Consider the following 11,170-nt stretch of genomic DNA (forward strand, 5'->3'; position numbering starts at 1 on the left):
CCAAACACTCATGCAAAACTCATAAGTTTAATACAATCAAAAAATATTGGGAAACTAAAGTTCATAATACAGATGAATTTCTTATGCTGGGGATATATTTCAGTGGTACAGTACTGCCAAGTAAGCACAAGGTCCTGAGTTCAATTCCTGGTACAAAAAAATGAATTTCTTATGAAATAATCTTCCTCAAGAATATGCAAAACAATCCTAAAATACTAAGCATCCTGACCTTTGGGCCTGCACCTCAGCCTCCACAACACTGAAAGAAAGGCTTGTGTCAGCTTACTGTTTCCTGAAATCAAAGCAAGTGAGTGTCCTGAGGGAAAAGCAATAGCATGTTCAAGAAATTATTTGGCCTTCTGCCACAAATTCAGAGCTTGAAATCTGTAGGATGAGACACAATAAGTAGATGGTATAAAGTAAGAAGAACGTGACCACAGTTTCCATGGCTTTCATATGGGCCGTGGTGCTGGCATCTCTGGACCCCTTAGCATTGTGCTGCGTCCTCTTCATCCTCTTCACGTGCTTCCATAGGGAGAAGATGAGCAGAAAACAAGCTGCCAGGGACACAAGAAAGTAGGATCATGAACATAGAGCTGATGAATAAAAGAAGTCTGGGAAGTTTTTTAAAGTTCTTCATACTGGAGGTGTAAGATACATTTCTTCTAAATCCATCAATCTAGACATTAATCTGCATGTCTATAACGATGATATTGAACAATAAGAGAACCAGTGACATCAGCAATATCACTTAAACCACTTTTTTAACTTTCAGCTTTAGGTAAAGAAAAATAAAGTTTAAAAAATTGGCTATCTTGAGAAAATAAAAGAGGCTGAGGCACGTAGCAAGCCAAATGCTAAAATGATTGGTCACAATCCCGCTGACAATAATCATTCTTAATATATTTGCAGTCTTCAGAGAACCTGGATGTGTTGCATAAAACAACATGTGTGTGAGTGCTGAGCAGAGTAGAGCAACTCTGGAGATTGCCAAAAAAGTGAGGATTTGGTCAACAAAACAATCCTTTCTTCTCTTCATCCAGTCCATGCAATTCACCAGTGCTATGAAGACATTTCCTGCAATGCCTATCATGGATTCCACAGGTGAAACAATTATAAAAATGCCATTTAAAACTCCAACCATTTTCTGGTAGAAATTGCAGCAATTTCAAAAGTCACTGCTAAAAAGCATTAGTTGAAAATGCTTTCTAATTTCAATTTTTGAGAAGTCAAAATTATTTTCCCTTTATGAAATGACATATACAGTACCAGTTCAGGGGCCATCAAGAATGGGCAAGGATGGCACTCACATGTTCTTCATGAAAGTCATGAATTTTAACAGAAATCCCAGCTGAGTTTGATCCAGATCCTGTGTGACTTGCATATAATAGCACAGAGTCTTTTGGAGTTGTTGATGAAGGAAATGCTCAAACCCTAACATGCAAACAAGATAGATTTATTTACATTACTTTCATTTTTCATCAATCCGTGTATTTCAGCCTGGCAATCTAATTTGTGATTAAACACTATTAGAAAGTTATAAAGGATGCATTTGGTAGCAAAATATAAAGTAGTTTCTGGGATATCCTAAATACTGAGGATTTATAAAAATGTCTAAGTTATGATCTTTTTAGTAGCATTTGCTGTGGCTGTTTTTTTTGGCTTGGCCATTTTTCCACTTATCTTTAACTATTGAGGAAGAGCAGTCCTGTCATACTCCTTAATCTCCATCATGACAGTACAGTAGCATAATCCTTCATCTATCTTACTGGTTATAATGATGGTCACAGAGAAGACACGGGTAGGGAATGGAGGAAGGAGGACAAATTCAGGAACTGTTGGATATAGTACATATAGGAGCCTCTGAGTACATTGCTCTTCCAAAAATATGTCAGAATTGTGTTAGCATTCTAGAAACTATTACTAAAATATTGGGTAATATTATCATTTTATGTTTTAATAGTGCCTCCAACCACACATTCATGTGAATCTATTATTTCCTATCTATTTCAAATAAGCACATTGTCAGATTTTTCACTGATTTGACATCTGTTATAAATCTAACCTCTATTTAGTATATTAATAGTTGCTAACATTGTATTGCCTCTCTAGTATAAGAAAGTGGAAGAATAAATAAAATCCAAAAGGTAAAATAAAGACAGACATATTGTGAAAGGGAAAGAAACTGTCCAAAGGGAAGGAAGAACTGGGTTGAGGGAAAGGAGAAAAGAAATAAAGAAGGAAGGGGAAAAATATATGTACATACATAAGATAGCTTGGATAATTGTACTTCTGATTTCTACTGGTCTATTGAAAGGAACAGCTAATGTTATTTTTTAATTTTTTTACATTGTGCATGCTTACATCCAATAGTCTAAGCAACTACTTTGAGGACAACATTATGCAGCATATAAACTACTATTGAATTCTTATCATTTTGTTTAATGAAATTCTGTATTATTTCAATTTTTTTCTGACTTTTTATTCTCTTTAAAAATACCTCAAAGTTAATGATCTAAAGTGTAAGTGTTATTTTAGCTTTGAAGATATTTTCCTGTGTGTCTGGCCATGGTAGAAATCTTTCTTTGGCCACCTTAAGTCACTGAGGTGAGTGAAATTATTCATAGAGGAAAACTATCCTTCATTCTCTGCCTCTTGCCTTTCCCAGTAAGGCACATTACTCTGTCAAAATCCAACACTTCCAGAATTTATTCTCCTTCCTCCACTCCCTACCAGTGTCTTCTCTGTGACCATCATTATAACCAGTAAGATAGATGAACGATTATGTTACTGCACTGTCATGATGGAGATTAAGGAGTATAACAGGACTGCTCTTCTTCAATAGCTAAAGATAAGTGGAAAAATGGCCAAACCAAAAAAACAGCCACAGCAAATGCTACTGAAAAGAGCATAAAAGCACTATTATATATTTCAGAGGTGGTAGGAAAGAACAAGGGGTATTCACTACCAAGAATAGATTTCACCCTCCCTTCTCTGACAATGCTCAGCAAACAAGGTAAACCCTATATTTCAGTTTTCCTACCTCAAGTGGGGAGATATTGAAAAAGAGGCCAGTCTAGATAAATTTTAAGGAAAAACTATTAAAAGAAGTAGCAACATACCATCAGTGCAGAGGAGGCCAGTTCTCCGTCGTCAGCTTTCTATCACTGTGTTCACACAGCTGAGATAATCAAAATGAAGAAAGACTTATTTTGTCTTATGGGCAAAGAAGTGCAGTTCATGATCAGTTGGCTCCATCCCTTTGGGCTCTGATAGGGCAGAATCCAATGTAAGGGGTGTGTGACAGGACAAAGTCCTTTAGGAGTCACAAAACTCCTTCAGGAACACAAAGCAAAGCAAGGGAAAATTGGAAGGCATCCCAACATTCCCGAGGAGGGCATGCCGCCTGTGAACTGACTACCTGATGGTTGGCCTGACCTCCCCAAAGTTGGGTGAGGTTCCAATATGGCCCTCAACTGGTGACAAATCCTTCAACGTTGGGGAGATATTTAATATCAAGCCATAATAGTCCCTCTGGCTTCTTCTTGTCCAGGCATCACAGAGCTTTGTAGAGAAGACAAAGGGAAATACAAACAACCTCGCATTGGGGCTATGTGGAGTAAGAACTGGTACTGGAACTTCACAGGATTTTAAGAAAGAGACAGAAACTGAGTTCTCAGCAAAGAGGAGCTCTTCCTGAGACTGGTCAGAACACCTGTCCCTTCCCTCTGGACTGCAAATGCTTTAGACTTCCACCTGAACAACAGCTCCTAGAAGGGGAGTCATTTTCTGACATGGTGAGGAAGGCACCAAGGATAAATCTTAAAAATTATGCCCAGAAAGCAAATCGGTCTGGTGCAAGGGTGCTGTGTTTGTATTCACTTTCTTTTCTTTCTTTTTTTTCAGAACTGGGTATTGAACTCAGGCCCTTGCACTTGCCAGGGAAGCGCATACTCCACTGAGTCATTTCCCTGGCCCCTGTATTCACTCTCATGTAACATTGTACGTAACTGTATTTAAATCAAGTTAGTTTGCTTTGTTTTCTTTTTGTTTTTCTGTTTTTTTGACAGAACTGGGGATTGAACTCAGATCCTTGCATTTCCCAGTCAAGCGCTTATCCTACTGAGCCATCTCCCCAGCCCCAACAGTGTGCTTCTTATTTTTTAACTTGTGACATTTTATACATTGTTTATCCTAGTGTAAATGATCAAAATTTCCAATATTCAAGCCTAATGTTATGTACCTCTCCACTTGGTTTGCTATATGCATAACAGTAGGTCTATACACGTAACCACTTATACGTTATTTTTATCAGAATGTCCCATTGTGGACATATCCTATCATCTTCTTATTAAAAGGATCATATTTTATCACAATATACCACTCACCCTGAGGTGTTAGTTTAGTTACAGTTGTAGCTTCTACATGTTCCTCTTGTATGAGTCGATGGACTTGCTCATACATGGCTGATCTAGGACAAGTGGTCATTTACAAACACAGAAATGACATTAAGTTATTGACTAGTTTGGAAAAGTCAACTCAAACTTTAATATTTTTCTCTCTTCAAAAAACATGTGCTAACTTGTGAGGCAGTTGCTCCATTGTCAGTACCACATTTAGCACTATACTCATTGGACTACATAGTCCAGGTGAAATTGTAGACATAGACTCAGCATCATCTCAGAAAAGTCATTTCCTTTGGAACATCTATTTTGATATCTGAAGGTGTTCAAAGGCACTGAATTCTTCACACTAACTTTGCTTGCCCCAGCCAAGTACATTTGTGTCTTGGCAAGCATCAGCTGAAGTTTATCAATGCAGCTAAAGGTGATGGATATGAATTTTTTCTTCTAAATTTAGATTTGGATTAAGAAATGAATTCCTAATAAACCGTCCTGCTTCTTTTCTATTTTTACTGCCTTAAGGTTAGAATTCTAGCCAGGGATATAGCTCAGCAGAATAAGAACCTGCCTGGCAAGCACAAGGTCCTGAGTTCAATTCTTGGTACTGAAAAAATAAAATAAAATAATGTTTAGAACTCTATGAACTCATTCATCACTATTATACCTTTAAAATCTTTCATGCAATTAAAACTATTAATGTCTGTTTTTCATTGTGCTTTCATATTTTCAAATAAAAATTTAGGATCATAAAATGTACATAAATACTGTTTCTTATAACTTATTCATTTAACTTGTCTGGACATAAGATTATTATACTAGAATCTGACATAAGAGAATAAATATTATGACTCAAACTTCATTTTAAAGTTATACGAGAACAAAAAAGTGATATTAAAAGCTTTTGAAAACATCTCTTGAACCATCATTATAATTATCTAAAAAATAATAAATATTAGCGATAAGGTAGTTGGACGAAGGCAACAGTGCTTCAAATGGCTCTTAGTCAGGACTGGTTGCATTTGCCTGTAATCCCAAAGCTCAGGAGGTTAAGGCAGAAGGACTGCTGTGAGTTCAAAGTTAGTCTGAGTTACAAAATGAGTTAAAGGTCAAACTGAACTGTATAGAGAAACTCCATCTCAAAAAGAAAAAAAAATGTCTCTCATCATATAAAACATTATCAATCTATCAGGGCCACTGTTGTTTATGTGTGAGATAATGATCTGGCATAAACTAGTTCTGTTAAGGGAGGTTAAAGTGAAATTTACATTATTAACATTTTATAGTTCTAGTTCTACTTTTAAAAAAATAAAACCACTTTAGTTGAACAGTTTCTCTTATCATACATTTTGTTTACACAGACTGTAAGCAATCCAGGATGATCTCAAGAATAAAAGACATAGCATAGCTAGAGTCTCAAAAAACAAAAAATAAAAATCCTAAATGTTGTTTCATATAAATCCAAACCCTGAGTTGCCATATTTTAACAGCCTTGTTTAATAGGCGTTAAATGCATTTATTATGGTACAGGTCCAGTAACTCTTCTTTACCATATGTTTCAATTTGTCCAAGAAAATTACTCTAGGTTTACTTCACAGTATATACCAAAAAAGACATCAACTCAAAAGGAAAAAAAAAGCCACATACCTGCTATCTTCTTTGCATCAATTAAAGATCAATATTTCTAGCTGACATATTTTTTTAAAAATTTAATATTTTTATTGAAAAACAAATAGTAATAAGACAGTTTCACACATATTTAAAAAAATTAATCCCCACAACTGCACTGTAAAAGTTAATGTTCCTAATAGCAATTTATAGCAAGAAAAACAAGCTTGCTAACAAATTTACTAATTAGCAAAAGAAAGGAACTTTAACTCAAACTCTAGCACCAAAGTATAAACACCCACCCATACTTCCCCACCTATCACAGAGAAGACAAAAGGCAATTGCTTTAAAATTCTAAATAATCTTTGAATTTCTTACACCATAACAATGCTTTAACTCCTGCAAGAGTGGTCACATACACTAAAAGTAGAGAAAAGGTAATGTCTAGGACTAGCATCTCAGAGACAGTCTGTAAAACCTCAAAGTGCCAGAAAATATACTAACCTGTTTGAATCACACAGCAAGAAATTACTGCTGCTTTTTTTTGTATTTTAAATAGACAACATGGTATGCTCTGCCCCTCAGTATAAAAGCAGGACATAACAACCAAACAGTTTTATTGTGTAAATCATCTAACTATGTAGGAAGGTCATAAATCCTAACTGTGAAACTAACACATCCACTTTCTCTTTCCTTCAATCCAATCACATCACAAAACTAAGAGATCTGAAACAATTCAGGATGATTACTTTACAAAGTTCCTTTAAAATGTTAAAATTTTAAAAGAACTAAAACAGAAAAGAAGGAAAATATGAATAAGAAGATAAGAAGCTTATGAATACAGAAGGTGGGAAAATAATGGCCTTGCGTTATTTCACAGCATTTGAGTGTGGAAAGCTGCATGTATCATTTGACCAACATTCTGTCTTCTGTATATTTGTAGTCTGACCTGAAGGGACCTTGCTGTTCTTCTGAAGCACATGGATAGTGACAGGCCCCATCCTCTTATAGCAGTTTTTTGCTATTAATAATCTCAAAATCAAACTTCCTGTAGAAGTCAAGTGCTACTTCATGCAGATAGATGCTAACAAAAGTGTTTCCTTTTTCTTAAAACATGATTCAATACTTTAGCTTCTGTTACTAACCTACAGCAACATGGAAGACATCCTCAACACATAATGGGAAGTCTCATTTCTGTGAATGAATCACCCTGTAATATATTACACCCACAGCCACTGCCACTAAAGTAGGCAACTTGTCAACCTCCAGCACATTCTTATAGAACATATTATTGTAACTGACTAAAAAGGTGGTATGGTTCAATCTCTTCAACCTTCAACTGTTTAAATATTTTGTGGTGTTACCCATTCCAGATATGTCTTACCTTTCATCTCTTTCTGCTGCTGAGATCATTATCACCACTATCACCACCTAATCCTTCCTCCAAGAGCTCTTTGCCCTTTAGCTCAAGCCATGCAACCACACAACAGACTAAGATCATTAAATAAAACACAGGACTGAAAATCTAAAGGGGAAAGCCTGCCACAATCTTTTCTCCATATATGGACACAAGGCACATTACTCATCCATGTCTCTGCTTCCAGTCAAATCCACTACCATGCTACGTATATACATTATTTTATCTTAAAGTAAACTAAATTATGTTTTAGATCATCATAAGATGATCTAGAAAGTCAAAAATCATCACTTTGACTTTAAAGAAATTCAAGCAAAAATATTATTGTAGTGCCTTCCTTCTCCCTCAATATCTGGTAGAGTTTGTTGGTGAAACTCTTTCATATTCAAAAAAAAAAAAAAAGAAAAATGTTTTCAAATGTGAGATACATAGATCAATGAGTAGATGCATAATGATAGGTAGATGACAGATAGATGGATAGATAGATAGATAGATAGATAGATAGATAGATAGATAGATAGAAGAATAATCAGCATTACTTTTCACTGTGTAGCTGTGTAGCAAGTTCTTAATAAAGAGAATGTGTAGGATCACCATCAAAGTTAGCATAAATTGTATATACATTGGAGATGGAGCCCTTAACCTTTCTGGTGTTTTTTTACTTTTGGTAGAAAAAGAAGAACTTAGAAAAGAGAGTAGAAAGCTGTGCTGAGTGACCCAGAAAGAAGGGAATGGTTTCTATAAAGAAAGTTTACTTCTGGTCAATAGATCTGATAGGTCAGGCAGGGTTAAGACGGAGCACTGGCAGCACAGAGCACTGGATATTTTATGAAGATCAGACCCAGGTAAGTGCTAAAAACATCAACCTTATAGAATAGGAAGGAAAAGCAGTGATAGCAGTCCTATTCTCAGACAGTCTCAACTTCAAACCTACAATGATCAAACGAAATAAAGAAGGCCACTATATACTGGTTAGGGGAAAAATTCAAGAGGAAGAAGTAACACTCATAAATATGTATGCACCAAACACCGGAGCACCCAACTATATAAAGCAAATCTTAATGGACATGAAAAATCTAATATCCAATACCACAATCTTAACAGGAGACCTTAACACCTCCTTACCCCACAAAGATAGTTCAACTAGGGTAGGAAGCTTTGAAGTCTAAGAAATACTATAAGTAAAAGAAAGTTGAAATGATTACTTATGAGGCTAACATTTCAAGTGAAAAGTCAAAGCCCTTATTCCTTATCAATGAGTCAATGATTGATTAAAGTTTAAATCCCCTTGAAAAAGGCTCCTAAAATACCACCCCAAGAATCATCAGGATATACTCAGGAGATGCTTTCCAAAGACTAATGCTCTGTTACCAGATCACTTCCAGAGGAAAGTGCACACATCCAAATTCTTTGGGTCTTGCAGGTATGAGCCCAGAAGTCATTGACATCTGGTGACATCTGGTGACCAAAAAAGATCTTGTGGTCCATATATGGATTGGGACTTTCTGAAAGTCAGATGCCCTCTAGAGCTTTGACTGTGTCCATCCCAGGGCAGATTTACTAGGTTTGTAGTTCTTCACATTATTCTGGTTGAACACTCAGGTTTGACTGGTAATACACTCCCATAATGTTTCCTGACCAACACAATGGTACTAATTGTGTGTAGGACCAGTGGGAAGCCTCCAACGCATTCCTCATCTGGAAAGAGTAATAGTCACTTCAAAATGCATAATGCTTTAGTCACTGTATCCAAAGATACTGAAATGAATGAAATGCTGGACAAAAAATTGGAAGATTATTTTTAAATGATGACTAAATTTTAAAAGGATGCAAATAATTGAATCAAGAAGTGTAGAATCTAGAAATAATTCAATAAAAATTCTAAAAATGAAAAGTTACTAATCAAATTAAAAAATTTAGTTGAAAGACACATGAATATACTAAATCAAATGAATGAAATAATATTAAGGCTTGAATACAGGTGAATAATTGGCACACTTAGTAATAATAATAGAATATTGAAAAAAGAACATACAAGTTAACTGAGACAACATAAAAATACTGAATGTTGTCTTATGAAATACTTTATAAGAATAAAGAAGTAACTAAACTATAGGCCAAAAATATATATTTTTTTTCACTAAAAATAATAGAAGAAAATTTCCCAAATATGAACATCTAGATACAGGAAACATTTAAAATGCCAAATAGACATGATCAGAGAAGACCCATTCTATGACACAATGGCAGTTAGTCTGCCTAAAATGCAAAGCAAAATGCAATATCAAAGGTTTGAGAGAGATGAACCAAGTCATGAGGAAAGGTAAATACTAGACTCCCTTCCAGTGAGTTCCAGCTTCCTGCCTGGGGTTAGGGTGCATGCCTGGAAAGGAAAGAAAGTGCATGAATAGCAGGGATGTGGGAAAGCCAGTTGCTCGCTAGAAACAAAAGGCCATGAGGCACCCAGATTCTGGGTATTTATTCATTACATCTAAGTCAAAGACAAAGGGAATCAGTTATCTCCAACAGACAAAGACATCGAAGTAATAGTGTATCCCAAGAGAACACTACACTACAGAGTGCACAAAATGAGGTATCTCAAACCCTAAAAGAAAATAACTATCAAGCTATCTTATCATATCCAGCAGTGTTGACCCTCATTACCAAAGGTGAACTAAAAATCTCCTAAGAAAAATATAAACTAAAAAAATTATGGGCATTAAGACATTATAACAAGAAGACCCTAAAGCAGTCACACACCCAGATGCGAAAGCTAGATAAACACAGTCATGGAGCATAGAAACAATAAATTTCACTAGAACAGAAGATAAAGAAATAGAGTAGTTAGGAATTTCTGCTGCATTCCGGGTATCCCAAGACCCAGTCCTAGCCCAGGTTCCTGAGTGTGTGGGGGAGCTTCCTGCTACCCTGCGCCGGTGGGACCAGTCCCAGCCCAGGTGCAGGGTGGGCCGCACCCTCCCCCACCCACTTGGGCTGCCACCCACCACTCCGCAGCAATTCCCCCACCCCACCAGACAAGTAGGAATTTCTGCCGCGGCATGGGAACCCCCAGACTCAGTCCTACTCCAGGTCTGGTGAGTGTGTGGGAGAGCTTCCCCTTCCCCCTACTTCACCTTGCCCCCTCCAGGCACAGCTCAGGCCTGGCATACACGCCTGGGGTGTAATTCTGCAGCTACAATCCCTGCAGAGAGTGTAGAGGATAGATCCAACCAACTAGTACAACAGCAGAATATCTTGCCACAGGGGCACAATAGGTTCACCCTCAAGGGCAGCAGCAGGAAGGAGCTGAGCACAGCAGCCAGACCCAAGCCAGACACAGCTGGATAAGTCCAAATTTTCTAGAGCTTCACCTGAACTTCACTACGTGCGAAGGGTATAACTACAGCAAAGATCTACAACAAAGGTCAGAAGACAGTGCTCCACAAATTGACGAGAAGGAACAAAACGCAACCTCAGAACACAAGCCCACCCATAACAAGTGCAGAGGACACTAACACAGAAAAAATTGGAAATCACACAGATGAAAGCAATGAATCAACGGCTTCTGAAATAAAGAAACAGCTGCAGAAAGATATAGAGGACCTCAGATTGGAAATGAAAAAAGAAATCCCTGAATTAATAACATCTGCACTAAATAATCAAATGTAGAAACATATGGAAGAAACCCAGTGCCCACCCAGAACAAGTGCGGAGGATACTAGCTCGGCTCAAATGCATGAATTAA

The 11,170-nt window shown here is 36.8% G+C and overlaps 2 pseudogenes; both read right to left on the bottom strand.

The window, feature by feature from the left end:
* Positions 1–215: 215 nt before the first annotated feature.
* LOC101577641 lies at positions 216–1,144 on the bottom strand (annotated as a pseudogene).
* A 5,733-nt stretch (positions 1,145–6,877) lies between these two features.
* LOC111815164 lies at positions 6,878–7,399 on the bottom strand (annotated as a pseudogene).
* Positions 7,400–11,170: the final 3,771 nt, after the last annotated feature.

This window comes from Octodon degus, unplaced genomic scaffold (assembly GCF_000260255.1).
Source record: "Octodon degus isolate 3935 unplaced genomic scaffold, OctDeg1.0 scaffold00012, whole genome shotgun sequence".
Taxonomy (NCBI): domain Eukaryota; kingdom Metazoa; phylum Chordata; class Mammalia; order Rodentia; family Octodontidae; genus Octodon; species Octodon degus.